At 42.6% G+C, this 27,746-nt stretch overlaps 1 long non-coding RNA gene and 1 other non-coding gene across 2 annotated transcripts; one reads left to right on the top strand and one right to left on the bottom strand.

Annotated features, from left to right (window-relative positions):
* Positions 1 to 12,478: 12,478 nt before the first annotated feature.
* LOC103650812 (uncharacterized) lies at positions 12,479 to 13,444 on the top strand. Its single transcript, XR_564400.3, has 3 exons — positions 12,479 to 12,674; positions 13,210 to 13,297; positions 13,383 to 13,444. It is a non-coding gene; the product is annotated as an uncharacterized lncRNA (long non-coding RNA).
* Positions 13,445 to 27,121: 13,677 nt separating this feature from the next.
* Positions 27,122 to 27,212, bottom strand: LOC111591221 (small nucleolar RNA snoR1). Its single transcript, XR_004857460.1, has one exon. It is a non-coding gene; the product is annotated as a small nucleolar RNA snoR1 (small nucleolar RNA).
* Positions 27,213 to 27,746: the final 534 nt, after the last annotated feature.

Below are 27,746 nucleotides of genomic sequence, written 5' to 3' on the forward strand. Positions count from 1 at the left end.
CGAGAATGAATGAGGTTGGGGTGCTATCATTTTCTATCTTACACCACAATTTATACATAGTTGTGCAAAGCAAATAATATGTCCTTCAATAGGACTTAGGGGATAATATAGTTGCAATAGTACATATTCTAAATATGACACATCGCTCCAGGCGTTCATCCTTTGCAACATCTATGATGGTGTAACAAAAGTCCATCAAAGATCGTAATCCACCAGAGATTTTTCATCGATCAAATATATCGTTGTAGTCTCTCATTCTGGCACAATGGGGATACTTTGCCAGTAACACCTAAACCTTATAGGTTTCTGCCATCGTGGCTTTAGAGGATACCGTAATTCCACATCTAGTGAAAATACCATGAGTAAAGATCGTGGAATGCACATGTGCTTATTCGGTGAACTTCAAGTACTTTGGTACCTCATCTTATTCCTTTTCGGGTCTGTATGGGTCTTTATCCCTTTATAGAGATTATCAAACTTTGGTGTTCAACACAGACTTTGTTTCTTTTGGATAGGTTCCATCTGGGAATGATAGTCTCAACTATGAGATATCCCCCCTACATAGGAGAGTGATCATTCATCAGGAATGTATTATTCGGTATGAGATTTATATGTTGCATATTTATAATTCAAAGATATGAGTCCTCCTAGGATCTCATGACGGATCTTTAGAATCCTATTAATTGCATAATTTAATTCATGCCATTTGCCAGATATATTACATAGCAGAACAGTGTTTATTCAACACATATGTGGGATGGGTCTCTCACAAGACCACTTGAACCATCGCATTCTGTCACACCCGGGTTTTAGGGGTCCAAAGCCCGGGCGCGAACATAATCACCAGGTGTGCTGGGATCAAGTCTCACACATATGATGAATCATGGCACAGGATCGAATGTCACAACTTTACTATATAATAGGAGTTCTATACAAAATAAATAATTACATATAAGGAGACAACGGTCCAGCAACCCAAAGTTGACTGGGAGACGACGACCTAGACCTCTCACGAACACATCGCAGCATCCTCCATGCGCCTCATCCTGTGGTACCTGTTCTTGACCTGTGGGGGGGGGGGTGTGAGACAGCAAGAGTGAGCTCACATACGTTCATCGCTCAACAAGTTGTGGGGAATAATGTGAATGAACTCGCCAAAGGTGTGAGTTCATGTGAAGTGTAAGGCTTACCAAAGAGGATGGTTAGAGCTGAGCATTGCTTTTAAAGTTGGTCAAAATTTTATTAGCAATTACTAAATATAAGTAAATACCAACCCAATTAAGCAGTAGAACAAAAGTAACAACATCACCTGCGATGCAATGCATATGACAAATTGAATTTAGTTTCATAAATTAATCATGTGAGGGTCCGAGCTGCTCATGACCGTAAGCACGACTAGTATACCAGTTTTACACTCTGTAGAGGTTGCGCATCTTTACCCACAAGTCATGTTACCCATCTGCCAAGGGATCGCGACTTCCCATACACCTCTACCGAGGAGGCGAGGCAGGGTAACACTACGAGGCCTTTACAAAGTTCCACTAGCTTCAGAAAACCCGCTACAGTTTATAGGAAGCTCCAATGCAGGGTTCTTGCCTGACCGCCATCGCAACAAAATCAACCAAGGACCTCCCTACACTGACCACTCCCCTACTGCCCTTGCCCCTTTCGGGTAAGGTAGTCCTCCACTAGCTTTCCTAATTAATCAGCCAAGGGCGTCCATAAACCCTTGTGGTAGCACTGTTTTCCCGGGTGGTCGCTCCATGTTCCAATTAACATAATGATCTTATCATGAACAGCGATAATAAACAGATAATAAAAGTGTGATCATGAATAATGTATCTTCATACCCAAAACCACATAAAGCACTAGCAAGTACTACCCAAAAAGTTCAGTGGTAAACAAGGTATAAAGATAGACAAACTAGGGTAACCTATTGGGCCCCATCAAAATTAACCTATGCAGATCATTATGATTAATCAGAACATGGCTGGGTAAAAAGAAGTGATCAAGGGCACAACTTGCCTGGCACTTGAGATTCGAGGTACCAACTTGCTTTTCAGATGACACGTGTCCTCGCGCTAGTCGTAGCAATACAAACAAACATGGTATAGATAAAATTAACATCACACCAAACATAAGAATACACTGAGTAAAAATAATCTACGCAAAGCTACGAGACTAACGCAACTTGAACAGATCAAATCGGAGTTAAAACGGAGGAGATACGAATTTCCTAAGGTTTTATGTGCTTGGCATCAGATTAATTAAGAAATAAATTTTAATGTGACTTTCATGTCAAAACAGAGACACTAATTGATATATAATAATATTACAAAATTATAGGAAGTGGAATGGATTAATTTGGAGTAAGTATGAATTTTCTAGGGATTTTAACAAATTCTAGCAATTGTTTTTGTATAAAAAATGTATTTACTAATTCATTTATTCATTTTGAATCAGTTCTAAACTGGGCGTCTATTTTCAGAAAGATCAGGGGCTAGCGCAGAAGAATCCCTAGACACAGCGAATAGTCAGAATGGACCGCGGGTTCATTTCTAAAAATAGTAGGGTCTCTTTAGTAAGAATACCAGGCCGAAGAGGTATGGTGCCATTCTGGCCGTCAGATCTAAATCCAGAGGCCAGGATTAGAACCTGACGCGGATGAACCGGTACGAACTCGTGGCCATCGGATCCAAATCCAACGGTGGCGGCCTTTAAAGAGGTGGGACGGTTCTGGTCCGCCCGATGGCGATCGGACGCGCTAGATCGCTTCACCCAAACCGGTATCCTACATTTAATCAGCACCGTCCGTTTACGGATCTAGGGTTATCCCTTCATCACCTTCTCATCTAATCTAGGCCGTGAGCCTCTCATCCAACGGCCACGACATTGTCTTCCCCACTGACCAAGCAGCGACGCCGCCGCCATGCTCACATAGTGGAGAGCACAACGAGGCACCAATCGGCCTCCCCAGAGCATCTCAGACAAATTGAATGAAGCAACATGAAGAGGAGGTTGAGGTGAGTCTGCGGGGCAGGTTCATACCAGAGTTGGAGACGCGCAGAGTTCCGCCCACGATGCGGTGCGGCTCAACGGAGGAGGAGCGGCTCCGGCACGCAACCCAGCGATTTCCCGAGAGCCGTACCCCTGCGCGATGCCCTGGCGACCCTCCGCACGCCATGAAGATTCTCCCCGACCACCGTCACAGGCTTGTCTTGGCGTGATAGGTAGCAAGGCGCAGCGGCGATCTACGGCGGCGGCCCGTTTTCTAGCTTCTTCCCTCACGGTGCTCTGTGTTCTTCAGCGCACCAATGGTTCAGGGAAGACTGCAGGGGCGGGTTTATATTCCCCCGGTTGATAGAATCCGTTGCCGAGAAGCTCGGGCATGCGCGGGTCAAATCCGCGGTTCACGGCGGCGTCTTCTTCGCGGTTCGGTTGAGCTCGCCCGCGAGTCTCGCGGGGACGACGGGTCCGTTCAACCGGCCCCACGCGGAAGCGTCCCAGGTGGAAGAGCGTCCGCCAGGTGGGACCGAGCGGGCAGAAGGGCGGTCCCACGATGGCAGGAGGTCCTGCACGCCAGGGCGCCGCGCGCGTGGGAGCCAACTGGGCCGCGCGGTAGGTAGTCGATAGTGGGCTGAATTGATGGAAGGAGCCCAGTTGCCCTTTTCTTTCTCTTTTTATTTTCTGTTTACCTTTTCTCATTTTAAATTTAAATTCCAAATTCAAATCCTGTGATAAATGTTCCTCAGATTAAAAATACAATTTGAATATACTCAATCTGTGATGAATTTATTTATTTATAAATTTATTTTGTGTTATATAATATTTCTTCCTCCACTGCTAAGTTCTAGATTTTCTTTTAATTTTTAAATTCTCCTTTGGAACTTTAATATTTTTTTTTCATATGATGTTTATATTGTCACAAGATGCACACAAAAAATGAAAACCAGCATGATGCATAATTTAGAGACATATATCTTATTAATTATTTGTTTAAAGAGAAATTAGTTTCATTCATAAAAATTTATAATACACATTAATTTGATTCTGTTAAAAAAAATCTACTAATCACAAAGTCAAGATTTTAGGGTGTTACAAATCCTACCCCCCATAAAAATAATCTCGTCCTCGAGATTACTAAGAAAAGGGATATAGAAGGTTTTGTTTGTATTTCGCTTCTAGTTTTCAATTGGTACCAAAACCATAAAGTGATTTTTAAGACTAACTAGTAGGTGACTAGGATAGCATGGGTACCTTATAGTCATGTTTTTGCTATCGGTAAACAGAGTTGGTGTAAGAAAGATCAAGACAAGTATAAGAAAGAAAGATTTTGGCAAGGGAATACTTCATCATGGGTAGTGGATCTTGACTCGTCTAGTGATCCCGCTTGGTCTTGAGGTGGTTCTTATACTTCCTTGATAAGGTTGGTTTCTTATCTTCCTTCTCTAGTCTTGAAGTCTCCATCTGGGTTTTAGAAGGTTTAGATACATAGATGGTTGTGAAACGGGTATAGGTCAAACATGGTTTACTTTGCTTATAGGTTAGGATAGGTGGATTAGACAACTTATCAAGTAGGTCAGGTGGTTCTGCATGGCCAAGTTGGTCTAAGGTACTAATTTTAGGTCAACACATATTTATAGGATTAGGGTCTAATCTATTTCACCAGCATTAACTAACTTATTTAAGAACTCACCTTAGATTAGATCAAATTAGATTAGATAGATTGGCATGACTAGATTAGACTAGATAAGATCTAATTAATTTTGGACTAGATCATGGTGGTTACTCCAGGATGAGATAAGCAAAGTGGTTAGGATAAGATAAGATAAGATAAAATCTTTTAAGATGAGATGAATCTATTAAGGTAAGACAATATCTTTTAAGATAAGATGGATCTTATGAAGCTAGATATATTTTAATGGGGGATATTCTTAGTTGATCTAGTTATATTATGATTTCTTTATGCTTTTATGTATATGCAGATGCAATTGTGGACATTACTCTACAACTCATCACACTCAATCAAAGATCCAAATCAAACAAATATCATAAGAACAAGCATTCAAGCATATAGATACTTATAAAATAGTTTTGTTTTGGTTCCTAAGATTAGGTCTCCTATTCCTAAGGGTCACTTTAGGTACAAGATTTCAAAGTGTGAAATCCACATTTGTCCTTAGAAGGAAAAATGTAAGACTAATCAGAGTAAGGCGGAAATAGATGAGAAAAGATTAAGAAAAGTTTAGAAAGAATCAGAGTAGCAAAGGTAAGTAGATAATGGTTGTCCAGTTCTATCTAGGTTTCGTCCTACAGTCAACATTCCTCTGATACCACTTCTGTCACACCTGGGTTTTAGGGGTCCAAAGCCCGGGCGCGAACATAATCACCAGGTGTGCTGGGACCAAGTCTCACACATATGATGAATCATGGCACATGATCGAATGTCACAACTTTACTATATAATAGGAGTTCTATACAAAATAAATAATTACATATAAGGAGACAACGGTCCAACAACCCAAAGTTGACTGGGAGACGACGACCTAGACCTCTCACGAACACATCGCAGCATCCTCCATGCGCCTCATCCTGCGGTACCTATTCTTGACCTGTGTGTGGGGGGGTGTGAGACAGCAAGAGTGAGCTCACATACGTTCATCGCTCAACAAGTTGTAGGGAATAATGTGAATGAACTCGCCAAAGGTGTGAGTTCATGTGAAGTGTAAGGCTTACCAAAGAGGATGGTTAGAGCTGAGCATTGCTTTTAAAGTTGGTCAAAATTTTATTAGCAATTACTAAATATAAGTAAATACCAACCCAATTAAGCAGTAGAACAAAAGTAACAACATCACCTACGATGCAATACATATGACAAATTGAATTTAGTTCCATAAATTAATCATGTGAGGGTCCGAGCTGCTCATGACCGTGAGCACGACTAGTATACCAGTTTTACACTCTGTAGAGGTTGCACATCTTTACCCACAAGTCATGTTACCCATCTGCCAAGGGATCACGACTTCCCATACACCTCTACCGAGGAGGCGAGGCAGGGTAACACTACGAGGCCTTTACAAAGTTCCACTAGCTTCAGAAAACCCGCTACAGTTTATAGGAAGCTCCAATGCAGGGTTCTTGCCTGACCGCCATCGCAGCAAAATCAACCAAGGACCTCCCTACACTGACCACTCCCCTACTGCCCTTGCCCCTTTCGGGTAAGGTAGTCCTCCACTAGCTTTCCTAATTAATCAGCCAAGGGCGTCCATAAACCCTTGTGGTAGCACTGTTTTCCCGGGTGGTCGCTCCATGTTCCAATTAACATAATGATCTTATCATGAACAACGATAATAAACAGATAATAAAAGTGTGATCATGAATAATGTATCTTCATACCTAAAACCACATAAAGCACTAGCAAGTACTACCCAAAAAGTTCAGTGGTAAACAAGGTATAAAGATAGACAAACTAGGGTAACCTATTGGGTCCCATCAAAATTAACCTATGCATATCATTATGATTAATCAGAACATGGCTGGGTAAAAAGAAGTGATCAAGGGCACAACTTGCCTGACACTTGAGATTCGAGGTACCAACTTGCTTTTCAGATGACACGTGTCCTCGCGCTAGTCGTAGCAATACAAACAAACATGGTATAGATAAAATTAACATCACACCAAACATAAGAATACATTGAGTAAAAATAATCTACGCGAAGCTACGAGACTAACGCAACTTGAACGGATCAAATCGGAGTTAAAACGGAGGAGATACGAATTTCCTAAGGTTTTATGTGCTTGGCATCAGATTAATTAAGAAATAAATTTTAATGTGACTTTCATGTCAAAACAGAGACACTAATTGATATATAATAATATTACAAAATTATAGGAAGTGGAATGGATTAATTTGGAGTAAGTATGAATTTTCTAGGGATTTTAACAAATTCTAGCAATTGTTTTTGTATAAAAAATGTATTTAATAATTCATTTATGCATTTTGAATCAGTTCTGAACTGGGCGTCTATTTTCAGAAAGATCAGGGGCTAGCGCAGAAGAATCCCTAGACACAACGAATAGTCAGAATGGACCGCAGGTTCATTTCTAAAAATAGTAGGGTCTCTTTAGTAAGAATACCAGGCCGAAGAGGTATGGTGCCATTCTGGCCATCAGATCTAAATCCAGAGGCCAGGATTAGAACCTGCCGCGGATGAACCAGTACGAACTCGTGGCCATCGGATCCAAATCCAACGGTGGTGGCCTTTAAAGAGGTGGGACGGTTCTGGTCCGCCCGATGGCGATCGGACGCGCTAGATCGCTTCACCCAAACCGGTATCCTACATTTAATCAGCACCGTCCGTTTACGGATCTAGGGTTATCCCTTCATCACCTTCTCATCTAATCTAGGCCGTGAGCCTCTCATCCAACGGCCACGACATTGTCTTCCCCACTAACCAAGCAGCGACGCCGCCGCCATGCTCACACAGTGGAGAGCACAACGAGGCACCAATCGGCCTCCCCAGAGCATCTCAGACAAATTGAATGAAGCAACACGAAGAGGAGGTTGAGGTGAGTCTGTGGGGCAGGTTCATACCAGAGTTGGAGACGCAGAGTTCCGCCCACGATGCGGTGCGGCTCAACGGAGGAGGAGTGGCTCCGACACGCAACCCAGCGATTTCCCGAGAGCCGTACCCCTGCGTGATGCCCTGGCGACCCTCCGCACGCCACGAAGATTCTCCCCGACCACCGTCACAGGCTTGTCTTGGCGTGATAGGTAGCAAGGCGCAGCGGCGATCTACGGCGGCGGCCCGTTTTCTAGCTTCTTCCCTCACGGTGCTCTGTGTTCTTCAGCGCGCCAATGGTTCAGGGAAGACCGCAGGGGCAGGTTTATATGCCCCCGGTTGATAGAATCCGTTGCCGAGAAGCTCGGGCATGCGTGGGTCAAATCCGCGGTTCGCGGCGGCGTCTTCTTCGCGGTTCGGTTGAGCTCGCCCGCGAGTCTCGCGGGGACGACGGGTCTGTCAAACCGGCCCCACACGGAAGCGTCCCAGGTGGAAGAGCGTCTGCCAGGTGGGACCGAGCGGGCAGAAGGGCGGTCCCGCGATGGCAGGAGGTCCCGCACGCCAGGGCGCTGCGCGCGTGGGAGCCAACTGGGCCGCGCGGTAGGTAGTCGATAGTGGGCTGAATTGATGGAAGGAGCCCAGTTGCCCTTTTCTTTCTCTTTTTATTTTCTGTTTACCCTTTCTCATTTTAAATTTAAATTCCAAATTCAAATCCTGTGATAAATGTTCCTCAGATTAAAAATACAATTTGAACATACCCAATCTGTGATGAATTTATTTATTTATAAATTTATTTTGTGTTATATAATATTTCTTCCTCCACTGCCAAGTTCTAGATTTTCTTTTAATTTCTAAATTCTCCTTTGGAACTTTAATATATTTCTTTTCATATGATGTTTATATTGTCACAAGATGCATACAAAAAAATGAAAACCAGCATGATGCATAATTTAGAGACATATATCTTATTAATTATTTGTTTAAAGAGAAATTAGTTTCATTCATAAAAATTTATAATACACATTAATTTGATTCCGTTAAAAAAAATCTACTAATCACAAAATCAAGATTTTAGGGTGTTACACATTCACCATACATTATTTCAATAGTGCCCATAAATGTTCGAACTTCAAGCTCGTGACTTTCATTTTGCGATTATTGGTTCAGCCTCGATTGCATTTATCAGTGACCCGATAAGAGAGCTTAAAGCGCTCATGCCTAGGACTTTGTTTTGAATCCATTTGCAATGTAGAGGGGCAAGATAGGTGTCGACATATTTGTCTCCCACATTAAATAATGATCTCCGTCATTTCCCGAAACGAAAGATTCATTGTTTCGTATTCCCAGCACAATGATATTGCGCGCATTGCTAGGAATTTCATCATCAAGATGAACCTCTTCGTGAGGCAAATCACCATCAGGGTGAATTAATCGGAGGAGAGTTATCACAGACCACGTGAATCTGCAATCAGAACATATGCTTTGACTAAGGCCGACAGATCATATTCGCAAGCGTCCCCGAGAATAGATCAAATGCCAATAAGTCAAATGTAGATATGATATTAATCCCGGGTATATCCACATCTACATCAGGTAGAAGCATTCAGACCAATATGGTTACTCTTCAACGATTTCTGGCAAACTCCATATACACAGAAGTACACACCGAACGACAGGTTCAGTTTGGCTTTTGTGTGTTTAATAGAATATTGAGGCATTACACTATATGGGCATTCCTCCCCCTAATGCCGAGATGTTCTAAAAGCATACATATAAAATCCCCAACCACAATCATCTAGTTTGTGGCCAATGTATGCTATTGTGGTGATTTATTTGGGAAATCTTACGCACATTACAGATAGGGGGTTTATGCAGTGAGCTTTGGACTTAGATTAATGTAGTGGCATGAATACTACATATTTGTCCTTCAACATGAAGGGTTAGTCTCAACATCCAACGAGACACGCAACAACAAGTTGCTTAATGATTATAATTTTGCAAACTTATTGTTATTACTACCAAATGCATAGTCAATCATTAAGATTTAGATTGATATGTGCAACACTATTTTATCCATAAGGGTCCTTCAGGGGCTCATGAATATCATTCGTCATTTGGAGCCATTAGTTGACTTCAGATCAACAAGTAAAATGACCATCAGAGTCTAACGCTCACAAAGACATTCACTGGTTGCATTGTGCTTTTAAGCACATAGGAAAATATGTATGTAGATAATGGTAGTAAAGTGCATGGCATCAGGCCAATGCTGCCAAGCAAAGATTTTTATATGCAGAGATGTCTAGTCCAGCTCGTTTTTATCACTGCCCATGGTTTACCCAATTACTCATACCGCTCTGAAATTGGGTATCGATTAATGCAACATGTTTAGGTATAATAATTTTGAGAGAGAACTTATAACAATAGTCAATTCTTTATGGTGTTGCCAGCAGGGCAAATATTTCTCCTCATATTATATACCAACTTGTTCTATAAAGCATTATTTCGATCTCTTCATTGTTCGGCAAAAAGAGAAGTTTTTGAATAGAACAAACAAGGCCAAGAATTCATTTTATCTGGGAAAATCATCATATAACTAGCTTTTGATGAAGCAAATAATGATAACTGCTTGGCAAGAACGAAACAATACTGGTATCCGCCTAGGATACATCTTCAACAACAGATAGTACTGCTCTCATACGAAGAATCATCAGGAGTAGAGAGGATACAACATGTATCTACAAGATCTTCATATTTCTATCACAAATTATCATCACTAGTAGTCTAGTGGTCAAGACATATAAATCTTCTGGCTCTGAGGACCAAGAACATGTTAATGTCTAATTTAGCTTTAAGCTCTGTGGTGATATGGGATTTCATAGCTAGTTTATACTCTTCTTACTCCTAGTAGATCAGAGATAGATTACAGTAAGCATTTTAAAGGTGGAATCCAATGTAGTTCTGCTACATAAACTCCAGGTATATGTCCATTCAGGACTGACCTTTACCATTTGGCTTAAAAGTATATCATACCAATCAAAGGACTATACCTAGTCAATTCAGCGACTATAGTATTTACAATTCTAAGATATGTATGCAACACAAGCATATAGGTCCTAAACAGGACGAGTAAAGTGGTTCGACGGGAACACACTATGGTTTTCACACCAACATAGTGAAAAATTTCTCAGAATAACCTCTCGGTATACTCGCAACTTCGTGTTGCTAGCGGTTACATGTCCTTTTATCTCATAGTTTGCTTCATGTCATCCAACGACAAAGAGAGCAATGTGCTAACATCTGGTTGAGCAATGTATGACTGAGATTTCTGATCTTAAATCATTTGGTAAGGTCTTTTTGCTAACTAATAGAATCCCAATTTGTGATGTCTTCTGTGCCAAAAAGGATTTCATGCATCATAGTATATACCTTCGGGTTACTTCGAGTAAAACTTTATGCATAAGGAGAGAGCAGAGAATTAACTTATCTGTGTTTTATTGTATTTCAGTTTAATTTCCCAGATGTCCAAGCTATATAGAGCTTGATATAGTTGTTGTGGCCACTTGGCAATATAAATAAATATATGATGCCACACAACACAATCAAATAAAATATAGAGCCAAATAAAATTGCTTATGAAGGTTGCGCTATGATGTGGCTTCAGAGGCTTGAACAACCCACCACAATCCACACGAGTACAAGCTCTAGCGTCTGATGTCAAAGCGTGTGCAGCCATCAGGGCTACGACAACACATCCAGCCTTCGTAATAAGCGCAATAGACACAATTGTGGCTTGGTAGTTGGGGTACACGATAAGTACGCGTAACAGACACAACAGACGCAACAAGCGCAATTGTGACTCAATAGTTGCGACACACATGCAATGCCTTCAGGGCCCTCGAAAAATGTGTGACTCGACAATGGCGGTCCGACTCAACGGGAGCGATCCGATTAAGCGAGAGCACGACATAGCAATCATATGACGCAGCCAAGTTTGAACGGCACAAATTTTGCGTTGTGTTGCCAGGGCGCAGCCAATATTCAGCTAATGCCATAACTCAGCCGATTACCAACGCAACCTGATCAGCGTGTCCGAGTACCCACTATACAATTTAATCGCTCAGCATGAGTCTTAAGCTCAATGCAACATAAATATTTAGAGCGATTTGATTATGCATAATATAGCATTCATATATTTTAATAATTTCTGTCAATTATCTACTACGAGAAATAAAGCAGAAAAATAATACTAGAATTAATGCATGGACATACCACATCAGGTGTAAAAGGTATGTTTCCATTTTTAAACATGTATTTTTCTATTATCTCTACTACTTATTAAGGCTCTAAGGGTAGCCTGCCGTTCTGCCTTCGCTCAATCTGGATCGTCCATCGCTGTTGTTCAATCTGGATCGTCCATCCGCATCGCTGTTGTTCAATCTAGATCGTCCATCCGCGCGCACAAAAATTCAATACATGTTCACAATATACCACTAACTGATTACAAGAGCTGATTGCTTTCTCTATAGCAGCCACGTTTATAAGTTGCTACTGCACTCTTTTGCTAGGCGATATGGTACCATTTATTTGCGTCGCGGTAGAGAACATGGAATTTATTTGGCTGGCTTGTATGAGACCCATCTATCAATTCAATCATAAACGGCCCATCTAGGAAAAACCCTAGAGATGCCCGCGCCCGCAGCCTCTCCGTCGGTCTCGCGGCAGCTCTCGCGCGGCGGCTCCTCACCCGCCGTCGGTCGCTCCTCACCCGCCGTCGGTCGCTCCTCATCCCGCAGGCAGTCGCACACCTCCTCTCCTCTACCACTGTTGCCCCCTCCTCGCCGCCATTACTGCTCGCCGCGTCCTTGCTGTGCGAGCTCCTCCGTCGGTCGCCGATCTGGCTGGAGCATCTCCCATCTACATCTTCCTCGCAGCGCCGGCGCGACGGCGCTCCATCTTCCGCTCCCTCCCTTACTTGCGCTTGGCACGCAGGCGACGGCGACGGCGCCCAGTCTCGTACTCTCAGCGGCAGCGTCAGTGGCTTCCCCTCCCGCCTCTCGCCAGTCGCCTCGCGCCCTCGCCTCCGGTCCTGCGCACGCCGGCCTGTTACCCTGCGTGCGTGCCTCTCTCTCTCCTCCCGCCTCCGGTGGATCGTCAACGGCGCTCGGCCTGAGGGCGGGAACCAGCAGCCGCTGCCCCACCAAGGCGGTCGCGCCGATTTGGGAGCGTTTATTCCCCAAAGCGAAGCGTTACCCGTGCTCCTAACGATTCAGCGCGCGGAAGCGTGTGCTTAGTGCTGCTTTCTGGAACCCTGTTCACCATAATAATAATTGAAATTAAGTTGCCGCTGTAATGATACTCTTTGTACAAGTAAGAGTACTCCATTGTAATGATACACGCCTTTGAGTTGCATCCTTTTTTTCTGTCTGCTGAGCATGACTCTAGAGTTAAATGACTGGTATCCTTGTTGGGATTTGCTGCATGAAGAATTATTAGGATCATATCAGAAATAATATTGCCATTGTTTAAGCTTTCCTGCCATTGCTGAGTACTTTTATGTATATATCAGCAACTGAAAACTCAACATGCAGATCTGTTCGTTTAGACTGTCTGCTATTAAACTAATCTCGTTCCCTATTTTGTTTTCCAGCAGGACATTGTTGAATTCTCTGAAGTGTGTGCTCTTGTAAAGGCTTGCTAAAATGGCAAATTTAAACATAACCAACATCTTGGAGAAGGTAACCCCTAAACTAATTTACATGAAATTGGGTTCAACTATGCATCGTTTTGACTTTTAAAGCACTTTGTTAAATGCCTGCACAGATGACAGGGAAAGATAAAGACTACAGATATATGGCAACATCAGATCTGCTTAGTGAATTGAACAAAGAAAGCTTCAAAGCTGATCAAGACCTTGAGCCAAAGTTAACGATTACTGTTCTTCAACAACTTGAGGATGCTTCGAGAGATGTTTCTGGTTTAGCTGTTAAATGGTATGCTTCAGTTCGTAGTTTAAAATTTTCTCCCTTAACCACAAATCCATAATATATCATCCCATACTATGACTTTGTTCCTGGCACTTCTTTTAATTTGTTTGGGTCTATGTTAAAAAACAATCCTGTATAAAACAACGAACACACAGTTTTCAATGTTGTTGGTAATTGGGGTTGCAAATTATGCATTTCTAAGATCTCCCGAAAGCCGGAATTTGGGTGCATTTTGATGTGGATACTTACTGTTTTGAATTGCCGTTAGTGCCACAATGGTGTATTATATCTCTACTACTTATTAAGACGGTAAGGGTAGTTTGCCGTTCTACCATTCTGCGATCTCAGCCGTCCATTCTATCCTGTAAATAATCTCAGTCGTTCGATCCCGCCGTCCGATCCCGTAACAATTTGATGATGGTCTTCTTTTGCATGAGTAGAATGGTGTGGCATTATTGGGTGATGTTCGCAAGTTGGGTTGGGGTTCCGATCTTACAAGCTCTTTTTGTTAAGGAACACAATGCAGTGTGTGATGCAATAAAGGTAAGAGAAGCATCACTATTATTATCTATTTGTTTAGTTTATATGAAGAATTTGATGTTCTTGATTTCTTTCCACCGTATCGATAAAGCTGTTGTTTATTAATTACCAAGACATTATTTTTTTATGCTAAAATATGAAGAAACAATTAAAAATGCTCTTTTAATATCTCAAGAAGAACATCCCAACCTATCAGACGAAGAATTATATGGGTATGCTAGATTGGTCACTTCTGCTGTCATTGCAAAGGTTCACACTGTTGATTGGACTGTCGAGCTTCTCAAGACTAAGACCATGAGAGCTGGAATGCGTGCAAATTGGTGAGGATATATTATCTCATTTTCTCATATTTGTTGAAAGAAAACAATTAACGCTGGTATTACTTTTCCAAGTGGAAATTTTATTTACATCTGCATATTCAAATTAATTAATTAGTGAGATTGTGTACAAATTTACCTCATTCTAATTCTTTTGTGAAGGTATGGTTTATTGGGTAAGAAAATAGAAGATACATTTGGTCACATAGGAGGACCGACATTAGGTGGGCTCGTGGGATTGAAGAAGCCGATCAACCATGGCATACCTTATTCTTTGACTGAAGAGTTTACCAGTGTTTACAGAATGCACTCTTAAGCTCAGGGATCCGACCGGCCAACCCGATGCAAATAAGTCCCCAACGTACCTGAAAGAGTGAGTAGACAATTTATATATGTTTGGCATCCATTCCTCTCATTTTTATGTAGAATTAAATCAGACAGAAAAGAGTGATACAGATTATAAAGAATTGAACAAAAAAAGTTAAGACATTCTTCTATTAGATATCGACTCTTACATAATGCATTACTGAACCAGACTTTAGACACTGAACTTGACACAACAAACAACTACTCTTAAAAATGTAGCTAGAATGTATAAGTTTTCTGCTCGATTAGCACATTTTAGTACAACTAACATAAACACCGAGTTAAATTCTTTCTTGTGTCGAAACATAGCATCGATATTGGAGAGTTGGTTGGTCTTAAGGGGGAAGAACAACTATCAAAAATAGGGTTTGAAAAGAAAATATTATCAATGGGATATCAAGCTTGTGGTGCACTTGAACTATGGAACTACCCAAGTTTCTTCAGGGACCTCATACCACAAAATTTGGATCGTACCAATCGATCTGACAGGATCGACCTTGCTTCCCTAGAAGGTATGAAATTTGGACCCAATTTGTACCATATCAGTAGAGGATCATGATTTTGCACCATGTCAAATTGTTACAAGGGTCCACCAAGAATAATCCAATGCATGAAAATATTTAAAATAACTCATATATTATGGATCTCGACCTTGCTGCCCTAGAAGGTATGAAATTTGGACCCAATTTGTACCATATCAGTAGAGGATAATGATTTTGCACCATGTCAAATTGTTACAAGGGTCCACCAAGAATAATCCAATGCATGAAAATATTTAAAATAACTCATATATTGTGGATTTGCGAGCTCGTCGACCATGGCATGGGCGCGCCCGAGCTGCCGCATACCTACCACATCAACATGTCCGTGTCCACCTCCCTACCGGACATGTGGACCATCGGCAGCAGTTCCCCATCATCTCGATCCAGCGGCTGTAGGAGCGACCCGGCGTGGACGAGGTCCTTTCGAACCTCACCTGCGACAGCGACAGCAAGGTGAGCGAGTTCATTGGTAGGAGGCACAGTCTGTCGTTGCACGAGCTGCCCACCCACGCCACCCGTGGCTACTACCTGGGCATGTTCCTTGGGGGCTCGGCTGACACATATCACATCATTTATGGGCAGTAGGTGGTAGGATCTACCTCATTGGTGGTTATAGAACATCCACACCGCTTCGCCGACACCATATCACATACGCTTCCAATAGATCTGCATTGTGCTTGTGCTTTGCATGTAGCTTCTGCTACTTTGCTCTGGTTGATGAATAAAAAATGAACTTGTCTTTCCTACTGGGTCGGGAGAGCACATCTGTGAGGCGTAATGTAATGCTTCTGGTTACTGCAACAAGAAACTTAGTGGAAAAAATCATGTGTGCTTCAATTGCAAGTGATACCATCACTTCCTAAATGTTCAGGTTGCATAAGCAGTCATAGGAAACAAGGCATATGCTATTCTTTATTGTCATGTAAATACACTTAATGACCAATGGAACTACACGTTTGAAGAATTTTACTGCTCAATCTATTACTTTTCTTGACTATGAATCATTTTGGTTTATGAGATGTCTTGCATAATCACCAGCATCTTCTATGTATTTACCCATGCCCTTTCTAAGGTTTTGCCATTCTGCCTCCTTGCTGCAGTTGCTCATTATTGATGGAAATGGATTGCTCCATCTGCGAGGTAAAACACAAATTTGTCTCTCCCAGATAGTGATGATCCATCTAAATAGCTTTTCTATTTCATACAAGGAAACACTTGAGGAAATCTGAATGGTGAAATATATAGACACTTAGTCTGAGATTCTTCATTGTTTGGTGTTTTTGAGATTTTCAATTATGCTAAATGATGATGCAAGGTTGGAATTTTGGATCAGCTTATACAACACGCTTATGATGCACGTACGTGGTTTTGAAAAATTTAGTTCTTATTAGGGTAGCTGAATGTCTGGAAATATTTCTCTTTTTTCCGTGATGTATAGGAGAGCACATGTTGAACATTTCTCCATCCATTTACAGGCTTACCCAGCTTATGGTGTTCCACGAAGTGACATAAAACTGTTTTCATTGATGCAAATGGTTTGCTGAAAGAACTCTTGTACATTAGATTCGATACTATGTTTGCTGGTAGTAAATAGCATGCTAGCGGTTCAAATTTTTCATTTTTCTCTTTGTTGCTTGCTGTGTAACACACTTTTCTTTCCGGAGAATCATATCGCATTACTTGTTTTCTATCTTGGCTGCACACACCATTGGTTCAAGGCTCTGCTTCTTGCCCTTTAGAAGATTAAGGCATCTGAGGAGCATAAAAAAATTCTGCATTGCGACAGCTGAGCCACTTTTGATGTTTGCCCTTAGTTGTGGAATGTATTCTTCTCCCAGGGTAAGTTGTTAAAGCATTCCTCTGGCTCACTTCTTGCCATATTAATGGAATAAAAATAACTATGAATAGATGACGTGATAAATAAAGTGTCAGATGTTAAATGGTATGTTGCTAACCTGTAGTACTATGTATGTGTCACATAGTTTCATTTACTGTTGGATCCTACCATATATTCTTTCAAAATGAAATATTGTGATTGCAAGCTTAAATGTATTTTTTATACAACTAACACATTTCATTTTGTATACCATCTGCATGAAAACTCTTATTGAGTTGTTCGACGGTATGCCGCACCAGAATGTGTTGTCGTGGACCGGCTGCCTGGTGTGGATATAGATAGATGGAAATTCGATGAACCACCATCGTTATATATCTTCATGAACAGCAGCATGCATCACCTTGCTTCTATAGAGAAGTATGTGGTATGTCTAGAATATGCTTCATTTGTTGGTGATGTGCTTGTATGTGTCATATCCACATTCAGTTGATTTTGTCTTCGCGCTTTTGCTAATTTCAGGAGAAGTTTGCCACATTTGTTCCAGTCCTCTATTCAATCTTGATCTAGATACATTGCGATATGTCTCATATATCCCAAACCATTGCCTATTGCTTTATGAGGCAGTGACTTATGCAATTCACAATGCAGTTTTGGCCGGGGGCTTATGGGGTTCCCCCCAAAAGGTTTGCACTACCGGTTTCTTTCTTAGTTCATCCCAGTATTTTGTATCAGACGATGTGACTACTTCAAGGTATTCATTTGTCTTATTTTTATCCATCTAGACACATGCTTGCGTTTATTGCTTCTTATACCATCTGTGACTACTTTCCCTTCTCAACCGTGTAGACAATCCAAGTTGATCCATACATCGTGAATTACACTGGAGTTGTATTCTGGAGAGGTTTATTTGAATTTCTTCATTTGGAAAGATTATAGCAATGGGCATGGAATAAAAGATCAAACTAAAGAACTATGCAAAGTCATTTGGCTGGTAATGTCATCCTTATTTATCAACACCGATAGCTACTGATCTACTGAGTTACTGTTTGTAAAGGCCCTATCATGCTGAAGCAAGTTGATGGTTCATATGCATGTTTCGCAGATAGTGAAGCTTGGATCACTTTGGGACATGTCATACCATAAGCTACTTGAATACATTTGCTCTACTTTTTTTGGTCACTTGTGTGTTTGTGGGGAAGAGATACTAACTTCGTTGAACTTGTTGGGTCTGCCATGCAGTTTATCTTCATTTAGGCGAAAGAACTATTGAGAGTTATTGGTTTACAAGAAGAGGGAAGCTCCCTTGAATTTCTAAGAAGAGGATACAAGGTCCGTCTCATCCTAGCTAAACAGTTGGTTGCAACTTCAAAGCGTCTGCTTGCATAAATTACATTTCACTATAGCACATGATGGAGACATCACGAGTTACAATAATCGAGTTTCTGTGTTGCAGAATGGTACATGGTGGGAATAGGACGTTGATCTGGAGACTTCGCCTGCCTGAAAAACTTGAGGTGTTGCACCTGTTGGCTGAATGCTTTTCTGATTTGGAACTGGGAATGAAAATTCCCCCAATGAGTGTCCATGTCTTGTTGTATGTAATAGATAAATATGAAATTACACACAGAGAAGTCCATGTATAGCGTAAAGGACATGAAAAGTCAAAATTTCAATCAAGCATATTGTTTGATCCCTGAATTCATATACGAGGGTTTATTTACCTTTTTATGATACAGATATTGCAGGGATGCATCAAATCAGTCGTTGGTGGCTGATGTTGTGGTGTGAGGCCCACCTGTGCTAACATGTTCATCTAAACAAGAACTCTAAATGTTTCGTGTACATTGTGGATCAGGAATTATTGTCCTTATTTGTGTAGAAGCATGTTCCTGTTGTTTAGGTTTGGTCTAGCTTGTATTATGATGTCCTTTTGTGTGTCTTGTATCGTATTTGGATGGACACATAAGATGGTGAAAAGTGTCATCTTAGATGTACGTATTGCCTAGATGTCTTCTCCGGGAAATGACCTAAGTGTCATCCAAGATGTACTGTATGTATTACCTAAGTATCATTTGACAGATATCTGCTTAGCATTCTTGGAAATGACCTGACTAGAGTTGTCACAGATCGATAGTTCCCTATCGTCATGACTATTTGCAGGAGTACATGCGCCTCAAGCATGTTGCTCGGTATCTCTCTCGAGTGTTACAATTTCATGCTCAAAAGCATCCTCCATGCTGATTGACAAAATTTATGTATGGATAGGATCACAAATAGATTACAAAACCTTTTTCATAACAGTATAATACATATTTGTACATAATTTTCGTGATATTATATGTTTCCGTTGCAACGCACGGGCACTTACCTAGTTTATTTATTATGGAAAGTAATTGATTAATATATAAAATGAAATATAAAACAATCTTTATTCTCTCTTTTATGTCATGAACGAAACTGATCTACGGTGGCCTCCTTTTCATTTAATTCACCTCTAGCCGCATGACCCTGCGCACATGCGGTCAAAACGACGCAATTTCTTTTTTCTCCGCTACAGCAACCAACTCAAGCATGCAGTCGTGCGTAGATTCGCTGCATGCGGGCATGCGATTTTTTTTGATAGGGTTTATCTGGTCTCAACACGGATCCCCTTGCATGCCGCACAACCGAACCCAACTGAATTGGTACACCATTCCAATTCTCATTCTTTTTCATCAGGAAGAAAAGAAAACTGAAAAAGGACCTGTACACACGCACGCAATTCATCTCTTTAAGGCTATCTGCAGCGGTTCCCTCTAAATTCTATCCTCTATATCCCACTAGCGCACCACATCAGCACTCTCTCCCCCTCTATATTCTCACTCTCTGCAGCGGTTTCCTCTAAAACATCCCCTAAACCCCACCATACCAATAAAATATATATTTCCCTTCAACTACCTCAACCACCATCCTTTATTTTTAAATTTCCATATTTTGTCTTATTTTGCACCGTATCATAGTTGTAGGTGATTACCAATTACTAAGTAATTCATAATATGTAAAATAATTATCCAAATAAACTACAATAATTCGTACCTGAAATTTGTTAATAAAAATATTTTCATTGAATAGTAACGGTTCTAGCGATTTGCACCCAAAAACGTACTTGGAGTCGTACGAAATCAACTAAGAACTAGCGTATTTGTAACTCAACAGTTGCAGCTCCAAGGAACCCCAACGGCCAACAGCAGATCCTGAAGCGGTTGAATGGATCCTCTTCTGAGTTCCGACGAGGCTCTAGCCGTTGCCGAGTTGTCAGGCAGCAGGCAGCAGGCAGCAGTCCCGGCGGCGAGCCCGACACCGTAGGCCAGCCACTCCCCGACGAGGCAGGAGAGAGAGGCTGCATCTCCCACGCCCGCATTCGAGGGGGATCGGCTCCACAAGACCCATCGATGCGCCGCCATCGTCGACAGCAAGGAAGCCGCCTCCGGTCCTTCCGATGCGCGCACGAAAGGGAGAGAGAAAGTCGTGGGGGGTGAACAGTGCTCCTCTCCATCTGGCGTGAGAGAGAAGAGGAGCGCTACGAAGAAGACGCCGTAGAGGGCAGCGATGCAGGTCGAAGAGGAGGAATGTAGCCGCTAAAAGATGAACAGTACTAGAGGAGAGGTGTTCAAGGGTGATGCGTTGCAGACAGTCTAATCCTGCATGCTCGTCGGGATGGGCAAGGCTCCAGGCCTCCAGCCATCTCTTTAATCCTGCATGCCCCGTCAGGATGAGCAAGGCTCCAGGCCTCCAGCCATACAGATGCATGTATGTGCCATCACATACACGCACCATCACGAGTTAACGCAGCATGCAAGCAAGTTAGTGGGACGAGCCTGTTAAGCAAGCCACAGATCATGCTGCCATCACGTCCGCAACGAAGGCGTGTTGAGCAGCGGGCCCACGCGACGCGGTAGGATCGGCGGCGCGCGACGTCAGGTCAGTGCAGGGCGCCTAGGCGGATTGAGCAGTGCATCCCTATTTTTCTTTTGCATGGGCACGTTTCTCCGGACCCACCAGATATTGTGGAGCAGAACAAGGACTTCCACCGGAACAAACATGAGAGCAGGGAGTTCGGCTAGGTGAGATCCTATGAACAGTAGATCCAAAAAATACCGTTTGATTGCGTAGAAGGTAATCGAAGCCTGTCGCGTAGGACAGTTCGGCTAGGCCGGTGACCTGCCGGCTTAATGAAGAGTTGATGCAGATCTGATCTCGCAGCAACGTCGAGGTAGAGCGTGCTGATAACGTGTTGAGAACTACGTTACCACGGATCACCAGATCCGCTCCCTTCCCTCTCGTCAGCAGTAGAGACGCAAGAAGATGTAGAGAACCTGTCTCCCTTCCCATAAGCACGACAGAGGAAACACACGAGACACTGGCTATAGGGTTGGGCCTCTGGCCTCTTTCTGATCTCTGTATTATGAGGGGGTCTACAGGTTCCTTATATAGAGATGTGAGACCCCCTAAGGGCAAAGCAGATATTTACCCACATAACCCTAACTAGGGTTACTTAACAGAGGTGTGCTCACGCTCAATGCTCGTTTCTGGGTACCTTAAGCCAGCCACAAATCCATGGGACTGGTTTCGCACCGCTCCATTTCTGTACACACGCCCATGATACAACATCTCTGTCTAGTTTTATAACTTGTAAATAAAATCTCTACTCCAATTATCACCCTCATGTTACGCACGCACGAACGAAGCGCGTATGTTTGTTTCTCTCGCGCGTCTTACCTAACAAACATGGAGGTGGATAAGGACTTTCGCTCCCTTCCCACGACGCCTCCAACATATTTCAGAATTCTCCATCCACCAACACGGCATCGTCGTGCGGCGGGGGGCTAGGCTTACTGACTATCCTCGTCACCCCTTCGTCGCAAGGGCACCAAGCTGGACGAGGCACCACCGTTCAATCCGTATGACTTTGTGCCTCTACAATTGCTGGGAAAGGCTTCTGTGGAGGGCGCTTGGTTGCTCGGCCTGATTCGGGACCATGGCCGCAATGCACGTCTCGGTTGTCGTATTGGGACCGCTATAGGGTACCTGAGACTGCTGCAGGACGTACGGGCTAGTCCTTTAACCACACAATAGCACACATGATATACCGGGAAATATAGGTAGTGTTTGGTTGAAGAGCCAAATAGAACGGAACCGTTCTGTCCTAGTTTTGTAGTTGTTTGGTTACAAAGTAACTAGAATGGAATGGCTCCAATTAGGGAATATTCTCCTCAGATCCGGAACCATTCCGCTCCAAAAAATCAATGGAACGGAGCCACTCCGTTCCAATCCCGCTCTCACAGTCACGCTCCGTTCCGTTCACTCTGCAACCAAACAAAAAACAGAACCGCTCCGTTCCAGATTACCAAACACAGAACAGAGCGGCTCCGTTCCTAGAATAAGGGATGGAACGGCTCCGTTCTACTTGGCTCCTCAACCAAACACTACCATAATAAACTACAAGAGACTTATCAGCAGGCAACTGCCTCAGGCCACCTGGCCAGGGTCCTAATATCCGAAGATGTAGGTTATTATTCCAACCTCAGGTGCAAGTGTGATTGTCGTATTGGCAAGGGATAACTACTAGAAGACCCACATTAAATGTGAGCGTAACATTACGAGCACACCTCCTCCCTAATTAGGCCATGTTCCAATCCCACGAGATAAACTTTAGCAGCTTTTTTAACAATTTTAGCTATTTGGTGATCTAAACAGGAGAGCTAATTGTGGTGTGATAAAATTTAGCACCTATTATATCATAAGCTACTCAAGGGGTGCTAAAAGGAGCTAAACGTGGGCTAGGGCCTAGGGAACCCTATTTTCCACCCATACCCTCTAACCACATTCTCTCTCTCCGCATTAGGGGCATGTATGTCTTTTTACTCCAATATGCTAAACTTTATTAGAGTAGTCCAAACACCCCGAGGAGCTAAACTTTAACACTTCAATTCATATGGCTAAAGTTTAACAGGAAGCTAAAGTTTATCCCGTGAGATTAAAATGGAGCCTTAACACACGCATAGAGGGCAGATGTACCCGAAGTTGTTGTCCAAGCACTTTTTAGTATTTGTGTTTGTGTCTATTCAGGTAATCTTCCTGTTATAGGTTTGAGAAAATCCTCATAATTGTGGTGTGATAAAATTTAGCACCTATTATATCATAAGCTACTCAAGGGGTGCTAAAAGGAGCTAAACGTGGGCTAGGGCCTAGGGAACCCTATTTTCCACTCATACCCTCTAACCACATTCTCTCTCTCCGCATTAGGGGCATGTATGTCTTTTTACTCCAATATGCTAAACTTTATTAGAGTAGTCCAAACACCCCGAGGAGCTAAACTTTAACACTTCAATTCATATGGCTAAAGTTTAGCAGGAAGCTAAAGTTTATCCCGTGAGATTAAAATGGAGCCTTAACACACGCATAGAGGGCAGATGTACCCGAAGTTGTTGTCCAAGCACTTTTTAGTATTTGTGTTTGTGTCTATTCAGGTAATCTTCCTGTTATAGGTTTGAGAAAATCCTCATAATTCTCACTGGGTAGTACGTACAGAGACTCTACTTGTGATAAAGGACATTAGGAGCCATTAATACGATGTCCTTACTCCTTACTCTGGATAGACCTGTGACTTAGAGATGGCCAAATGGCCGTGTCTAACGGGCCGACCCGAAGCACGGCTCGTTTAATAATGTCGGGCCGGGTCTGACACGAGAACCGTGTCGTCCTTGGGCCGTTGTCTCGGCCCACAGTGCCGGTTCGGTCCGACACGATTACATTTTTTTTATTTTATAAAACATAGTATATATATTTACATTTTATATTTGCTATTTACAACAAATGCACTAGAGTTCTATTGGTTAGTCTCCTTCAGGTCGCGTGTTCAAATCCTCACTCACGCACATATTTTTGCTATTTTTCTTGATTTAATGGAAGAACGTGGCCAGTTAACGGGTCGGCCCGGCACGACTACCAGGCCGCCGTGCCGTGCCTGGGTCGCACGCGGGCTAGCCGGGCACGACCTGATTATCCGTCGGGTCTAACGGGCCAGGCCGGGCCGCCCGTTTGGGCACATATACTGTGACTACACGCCAACATTCCCATGGACAGCAACTCAAACCAAATTAAAAGAGTTCAATTCGATCCGGCCAAGACAACAGCAACTGGACAGACAGTTCGAAATATGATAGCACGTCTCACCGTGCTTTTCAATGAAGAGGTTTTGTAGCTCATTGAATTGAAGCTTGTAATCCTGTGTACCATCCGTATAAGGATTGAAGAAATATGGAATATTATGCATACTGTGGCTCAAACCTCTATAGAATTCTTGTGTGCTAGACTTTTGATGCCGTGGACTTGTTACCAACTCCCCCCGTCCACAAATATTTGTCGCTATGGTATTCGTGACAGCCAAACTTTCTTAAATTTAACTAGATTTATAGAATATACTAGGTATGTGCCCGTGCGTTACGACGGCGTATAAATTATTCGATAACTGTTAGTGCATAACGATCACATGAAAATGAACAACATATATCATCAAACTCAATATCTCACAAATTCACACTAATAACATGAAATGTGTGCACAACTCAAATAGGGATAATTTGTTTTCTAATATACTGCCAATATTTACAACTGACAATGGCGTCCTCCGCAGAGACAATATTTGAGAGAGCCCATGCTGTCTTATACTACAGTCACAATAAAACCAGAAAAGAAAAGGTAAGTTTTCATCATAAAAACCAAATAATAAAGTAGAGGTAGTGCATTTCAGGTATTTTGGATATCTTTATTCACTAATAAAAAAGAGTGGAATATACAACTGACCAGGTTAGTCAGGTTCCCCACTTTAGGAGGTATTGTCCCACTTATGTTGTTGTTGTAAAGCTCCCTAGTAAAAAGGAATATAAATAAATTTTCATATGCAAAAGGTCCATTACAAAATTATAAATGGCAGTATTAAAGCAACGACATACAAAATATTCGATAAAATGTTAGTGCACAACAATCACATAAAAACGAACACAACTGGGCTATTCGCTTTAGATTAAAGCCAGTTATTTGGACTGCTGCAACTGTCATCCATAGAGACAAAACATTGTAGAAGCCGGTACAGATTAAAACAAATTGAATAGGCTGAACATATATTATCGACCTCAATGTCTCACAAACAAGACAACACAATGAAACAATTAATATTTTCTGTTACATGGCGTTTGGTGAAATGTTGCTTTGAATAACCAAAACAAAAAGTATTTGTAAAAGAAATCAACTTACTAAAATGTTGTCTATGATTTATATGTTACTGAAGAATACATTCATACATACCATACCAGATCCTTGACATGTTTACATGTTTTAGGCACAGTTCTAGGAGGGACACCACTTCCATCTGCGACAAATAAATACAAATCCAGAACTGAACCATTTTCGGCTACTGCTAATGTTTCACCCTCACAAGTCACAATGTTTCTACAATAGCTTGTGCAAATCCTTGGTAGGCTTGCTATCAATAATCAGGGTTACCTCCGGCCGATAGGGTGTCAGATGTGTTATCAAACTTGTTGAAAGCCAAGCTCAACCACCTACATGAAAGTTCACTGTTATTAATCAGAACAAAAAACTAATAAAGGTACAAAAGCGACGAACAAGTTTTATTCTTATTCCTTATTTTGCATTTGAACAACAATAATACGTTTGTTAGGGGCAATAGTATGAATGATTTCCAAGTGACTTAATCCATATGTGCATATAATGGGTATCAACATGAAATAGCAACACAAATCTATTGCCATTTTGTAGCTTGAAATGCAAAATATTTGAAACGGCTTATAGAAAACACGTTATGAAACATATCCAGGTAAGCTACCTTAAATAAAGTAAAAGTCCATATCTAGTGGCTACGTCCACAGTGTTCCAACGAAATAAAAGAGTTAGTTAGATACTTAAATCGGTATCATTTGTTCAAAACGATAAACACAGAATGTCATGTTGTGACTGATACTACACTGACACTGGGACTTTGGAAAAAAAATAAAAACGCATGTACACTCTGAAGTGTAAGGGGATCACAAACCTTTCTCGTTGGACAATGCCGTAAACTCCTTCCATATATCCTGTCAACAAGAACATAAAGACATAGCACATTAGCACTGATGGTTCAATATAAAAGCACAGAGTAGAGAAAATTAAAGGAACCCAATCAACACCGGACTTTAGAAATTGCAGTGGCGGTCTCTCACCTCGACCTTGTCGAGCTTCCCCTCGTGGAGCACCTTGAATAGGGCAAACCTCGTGGGGGATTAGAAGAGCACCAACATCTCCGCCTACAACCAGTCCCCAATTAACTCAACTGAAACAACAGATACCCACCCCTTAACCTGCATCATACAAGAGGTGTCAAACGGATTCCTGATTTCGTACTTAATTTTAGGATATGTAGGAGATGCTCTTAAACAAGTTACAAGTTCACTACAAACTTAAGGAGTGACAAACGGATTCCTGACTTCACACTTAATAAGGAGAATAAATTAAGAACATGTGCAACTGACGAAGGAAACAAAGCAGTACCGGAATAAGATGCAACAAAAAATAGAAATCAAACAATCACACTGACTCACTGTGCAGGACGAGCAGGGGACTGGGGCCAGCCAAGAGAGAACACCAGCGTCCCTGCGAACTGTGGTGCTGGCCGTAGGCCGGCTGGCACAGGAGCACTTGGTCAATGACGCAGCGACAAGCGGCAGCACAGAACAGAACAAGGCGGGACGCAGATGGATCTGCACAGCACCGCCTAACCCGCTACCCAGTGCCTAGCAGGAGCTAGCCTTCACGCCGACATGGAGAACGGAGGTCGAAGGGCGCCGGGCGCGGTCGGGGATTCGGTGGACGGCGACGCAGGAGCGTTTGCGCTTCTCTTGGCGGACCACAAAGCGTAGACGCGGGCGACTGCAAGAGCTCAAAGAGTTGCTGAATCTGCTCAACGGTGGGAACGAAGTCCCTGCTCATACAAGAGGTGTCAGAAGAAAGCAGTGCTCATCACAGCTACTACCACCATATCGTAACCTGGCTCTGATGAATAAAAATAGAAGGCAGACTAATTCGCAGGCATTCTAGTTCTAGCTACTGCATGCAAATTCATGACAGAACGGGATTCATGAGCGACAGTACGAAAGGTCGGAAGAACACCGCCTGATGACCGAGGTCTGCAGGTCGCGACGAGCGGGAGGCGGCTGGGAGGACTCGACACTCGGCGAACGGCTAGGTGGCGTAGGGGGCTAGCACGAGGGCTCGAGTAGGTGGCGTAGGGGGCAAGCGCGAGGGCTCGAGTTGGTATGGAACGAACCTGTCGCGGATCTAGAGCTGGTCGATCATGGCGGCCATCCGCATCTTGTCCTCCTCGGGGAGGCCATCTAGGTCGCCGAGCATGCTCCTATCCATGGCTGCCGCCGCCGCTACGGATCCAGCACCTAAACAGCCGCCACGGATCTTGTCAGATGTTACGAACAACCCCCTGAAACTCGTCGAGAGCCGAGATCCACACCGGGAGAAGCAGGTAAGGAGAAGAATCAATCAGATTT

The sequence above is a fragment of the Zea mays genome, chromosome 3 (genome assembly GCF_902167145.1).
Source record: "Zea mays cultivar B73 chromosome 3, Zm-B73-REFERENCE-NAM-5.0, whole genome shotgun sequence".
Classification (NCBI taxonomy): Eukaryota; Viridiplantae; Streptophyta; class Magnoliopsida; order Poales; family Poaceae; genus Zea; species Zea mays.